The following is a 5028-nucleotide window of genomic DNA, read 5'->3' as shown; positions in this document are numbered from 1 at the left end:
TTTCCCAAGAAAGTGTTAATTTCTTCTTTCCTGCAGTCATTCATGGGTGGGCCTGGTCAGGATGTTTCCTGTGAGCTAAACAAAGGTATTTTAGCTTAAGCTCAGGCATGGGAGGCAGGGCTCCCAGAGATGGGCCATTATGTATACTTTAAGCATATAGGCAACACTTTAGTGATTGACTTGTAGCAAAAACAATAGAAAACAAAGGTTAAATGAAAAGAAAAAGATCCAATATAGACTTAGATTTATTTTTCCTTGTTACGCTATAAGGGACGGTGAGGCACTCAGGGCTAGCAATGGTAGGAAACTGTTTGTATCCTTGGGCTTGAAGTGACAAGGTGAGAGAACACTGTTACTGGAGCCCAGCAAAAACTGGAGCCATGGAAGATGGGCCACGTAACAAGAGCTGTGGTCATAGAACCGTCATGGTAGAGGGAGAAGGGGGTAGTGGTGTGTGTATGGGGAGAGGGATAAATACCCTACATAACTTTGTGCTACTCTTTATTTTCTTTCAAGTACCTTCATTGGCCACATCCAACCAGAAGCCACAGGGTGAGTGAGCTCAGATGATTCCGTCCTTAGTGACCAGCCTCCCAGGCAGCAGAGCAGGGTGGAGAGTGGATCTTGGGGGGTAGACCTAGATTAACCAACAAAACCTTCCCTTTGCATATCACTAAGAGGAAGAGCAGTCTCCAAAAGTGATGGAAACATAGTGTCCAGAGAGGTGGGAAAAAAAGGTTTGGGTAGAATAGCATCACAGAGTCCTTGGGTGAGGAATTTCAAGGAAAAGGAAGCCTCCAGTGCAACAGAGATCAAGTCAAAACATAGCCACTGGATTCAGCAATTTGGAAGTCATTGGTGACCTTCATTAGAGTGGTCTCTGGGTGTAAGACCGGAACCAGACTGTGCTAAAGAAAGAATAGGAAATGGTTGAAATGCAAAGGAGACAAGGAGCCTTTAGAGGATGATATAAGATGAAGGGAAGTTGCTTTTTGCCGTGAGAGGTAAAGTTGCTGTAGAGGTGGAGCAGAGGCAGATACTGGAGACAGACTGAATGATTGTGAAGCAAGATCCCAGAGGAAGCAGGAGGGACTGAGACCACTAGCTTTGCAGAGGAGAGGGGACACTTCTAGAGAGGCATATGGGGATTTGCTACTGGGTATATGGAGGGAGAATGTTGTGGGTCTAGAGCTGGTGAGCATGATGATGAGTTGCCTCCAGGTAGCTTCTGTTCTTTTTTCCAGTGAAGTTGGAGGCTCGGTCATTACTGTTGGTGAGAGAGGAGGTAGCAGAAGAGAGGTCTTAAAGAGACCAGGGAAATTTGCCCCGGTCTTGGGACCCGAAGGAGCAGCTGACTGAGAGCCTTGGGGACAGCACTGGCGTTGATAATACCTCTCTATCCCTACCGTGGCACCAGTCAGCAGAATTTTGTGATCTTCTTTAGTCATGTTCAGCCTGGAACAAAGATGCTGGATATTACAGAAGGTAACAGGGTTGGCAGAAGATCAAAAGGAATCAAAGACAGTGACAGTATTGGTAAAAGACTGATGAAAGAGATGGACCATAGATCTTGGTTGGATGGGGCATGGAGGAAAGCCCAAAGGAAGCTTATTTGGGGGAACTGGAGGCATCAAAGGTGGTCTTGAAAAGGTGGAAGAAGAATAGTATTAATGATGATTGCTAACATTTATGGGGAGTTTCCTAGGGGCCAGACACATTTACTCCTCATAGCAATCCTACCTGCTGTGTCCTATATCGTCTTCACAGATGAAGAGATTGAAGCAGAAAGCTTCAGCAAGTTGTTCAAGGTCATACTGTTGGTCAATGACAACCAGACAAGGGATTGAGGGCGTAGGGATTTGTGGTCTAGGAATAGTATACTGTGGGTTAACATTTCATTGCTGACTTGAACAGGTATTCTACACCAATTTTCACAGCAGCATTATTCACAATAGCCAAAAGGTGGAAACAATCCAAGCGTCCATGAACAGATGAATGGATAGCAAAATGTGGCATACACACATATGATGGGATATTATTCAGGCATGAAAAGGAACATGGTACGTGGGCCTCTCACTGTTGTGACCTCTCCCGATGTGGAGCGCAGGCTCTGGACGCGCAGGCTCAGCGGCCATGGCTCACGGGCCCAGCCGCTCCGCAGCATGTGGGATCTTCCCGGACCGGGGCACGAACCCGTCTCCCCTGCATCAGCAGGCGGACTCTCAACCACTGCGCCACCAGGGAAGCCCAAAAAGGAACATAATTTTGATATAAGCTACCACATGGATGGACCTTGAAAACATGCTTAGTGAAATAAGCCAGACACTGAAGGACAAATACTATATGATTGCACTTACATGAGGTACGTAGAATAGGCAAATTCACTGAGACAAAGAAGGATTGCGGTTGCTAGGAGCTGGGAGGAGGAGATCGTGGAGGAGATCCTTAGTTTACTGGGTAGAGTTTTTGTTGGGGATGATAGAAAAGTTTTGGGTATAGATGGGAGTGATGGTTATACACCATTGTGAATGTATTTAATGTCACTGAATTCTACACTTACACATGGTTAAAATGATAAATATTACGTAATGTATATTTTACCACAATTAAAAAAAGAAAGATTTCAGTGGGGAGCTACTTCTGGGTGATTACAACAACAAAAAAGCTGTTGTAGAAGTAAGCTGCTGAATTTGGAGGTAAAGATGGTTTTAGTTGAGGGAGGAAGGGAGAGGCCAGAAGCTGAATGGGTCGTCCAGCAGGAGCCCTGTGTCCTGACACTTATCTATCCTCAGGGGGCAGCGCCTGTGCCATCAGCAGGCCCGATGCATTGACTACATGGAGGATGCAAACCAGACTGGAATGATTCACTTCCACTTCCACCCCTGCTCCAAACTCCCCGAGGTACAGATGCTGATTTTCGTGACCTTCCTGATTACGTATCTGGTCAGCATCAGCGGCAACCTCTCCATTTCTCTCATCATCTGGATTGACCGTTCTCTCCGCGCCCCCACGTGCTTCTTCCTGGCCAACGTGGCAGCTCTGGAGATCTGCTACTCTTCCACCATTGCCCCTCTGACTCTGACAAGCATCCTGTCCATGGAGAAAACCCTCATCTCCGTGCCTGGCTGTGGTGCCCAGACGTTCTTCTTCATATTCCTGGGCAGCGCTGACTGCATTCTGCTGGCCGTCGTGGCCCATGACAGGTCCGTGGCCATCCGCCACCCTTTGCGTTACACCCTCGTGATGAGCTGGTGATTTTGTGCCCGACTGGCCCTGGGCTGCCTGGTGTTGGGGTTCATCTTGGCCATGCAGCTGACTGTGCTCATCTTCCAACTCCCCTTCTGCAGGAGCAAAGAAGTCAGTGTGTTCTATTGTGATGTCCTTCCTGGGATGAGACTGGCCTGTGCACATACCCGGGTCCACGAAGCCACTCTGTTTGTGGTTGGTGTCTCTGTCCTCACCATCCCCTTCCCGATTGTCACCCTGTCCTATGTCTTCATCGTGGCTGCATCCTGAAGACCTGCTCTGTGGAGGGGAGGCACACATCCTTCTCAACCTTCTCCTCCCGCCTGACTATGGTTCTGCTTCAGTATGGAGGTGCGAGCTTCAGCCGCCTGTGCCCCAGCTCCAGCTGCTCTCCAGAGAGGGGCCAGTAGTGTCCGTGGTTTACACATTCATCACCCCTATGCTGAACCACTTGATCTCCAGCATGAAGAACAGAGAGCTTAAGTATGCTTTGAAGAGAGCATTGATGAGGTTCCTGTCATCCTAAACACAACAAACACCCTGGATGTTCCTCTGTAACACTGCTGGGTAGAGACAAATGGGTATGCTCTCTGAAAGATGGGAGGCAGGGCCTAAGAGGTCATCGGTTTTACACTGTTACTTCTTCCTAGTCATTTTTTTTTTTTTTTTTTTTTTTTTGCGGTACGCGGGCCTCTCACTGTTGTGGCCTCTCCCGTTGCGGAGCACAGGCTGCGGACGTGCAGGCTCAGCGGCCATGGCTCATGGGCCCAGCCGCTCCGTGGCATGCGGGATCTTCCTGGACCAGGGCACGAACCCGTGTCCCCTGCATTGGCAGGCGGACTCTCAACCACTGTGCCACCAGGGAAGCCCAGTTTTTGAAACGGCATTTTCCTTTTCTCATTCTTAGACTCCTCATCTCTAAAATAGGGATTCAAATGCCCACAAGACCTAAATTCTGGGATAGTTATGATGATCAAAAGATATATTAAGTGGAAATACTTTGTGACTTCCATTTATTATTATTATTATTTTGCCGCAGGGCATGTGGGGTCTTATTTCCCCAACCAAGGATTGAACCTGCACCCCCTGCATTGGAAGCACGGGAGTCTTAATAGCTGGACCAGCAGGGAAGTCCCTACTTTGTGACTTTTAGAGGGAGAGGTAGCAGGGTACATCATTATCACTATCCTCAGCGTCAAGGGAAAAGTCTGTGCTCTGCTTTGGACTTCTCTCCAGATGCAGTTCTCAGGTTCTTAGCGTTGCACGTACGGGCAGGGGCAGAACCAAGAATAAGAGGCAGATCAAACCAGGACCATCGCAATCATGATTCCCATGACGTAAATGCTGAGCTCGTGCCGCCTTGAATTATTTCTCTTTCATCCTAAATTAGCTTCCAGGGAAAAGTGACAGGGAAAGCACTAGAGTTTTAAAGTTTTGTTAGTTTCTCTTTATTTAACTTTATACCTGGAGTTAATCTGTCTCCATCTCAATCTCTGACTCTATTAGTCTGCTTCCAAATCCCTCTCCCTTTATCCATTTGTTCTCTTCCCCACTCTCTGTCCCTTTCGTCTCTCGTTCTCACTCTCTTGCACACACACACACACACACACACGCATACACGTTTATCTCCTATTCTCCCTTTCTGCCTACCCCTAGTTGATATGGTCTGAATATTTGTGTTCCTTCCAAATTCACATGTTGAACTACTAATGCCCAGTGTGATGACATTAAAAGATGGGGCCTTTGGGAAGTGCTTAGGTCATGAGGGTAGAGTCCTCATGA

At 47.7% G+C, this 5028-nt stretch overlaps 1 pseudogene; it reads left to right on the top strand.

Annotated features, from left to right (window-relative positions):
• Nucleotides 1–2835: 2835 nt before the first annotated feature.
• LOC132526141 (olfactory receptor 10V1-like) lies at nt 2836–3817 on the top strand (annotated as a pseudogene).
• Nucleotides 3818–5028: the final 1211 nt, after the last annotated feature.

This window comes from Lagenorhynchus albirostris, chromosome 9, assembly GCF_949774975.1.
Source record: "Lagenorhynchus albirostris chromosome 9, mLagAlb1.1, whole genome shotgun sequence".
NCBI lineage: Eukaryota > Metazoa > Chordata > Mammalia > Artiodactyla > Delphinidae > Lagenorhynchus > Lagenorhynchus albirostris.
Note: the sequence above shows the minus strand (reverse complement) of the source record. Positions and strands in the feature narration are given on the sequence as shown.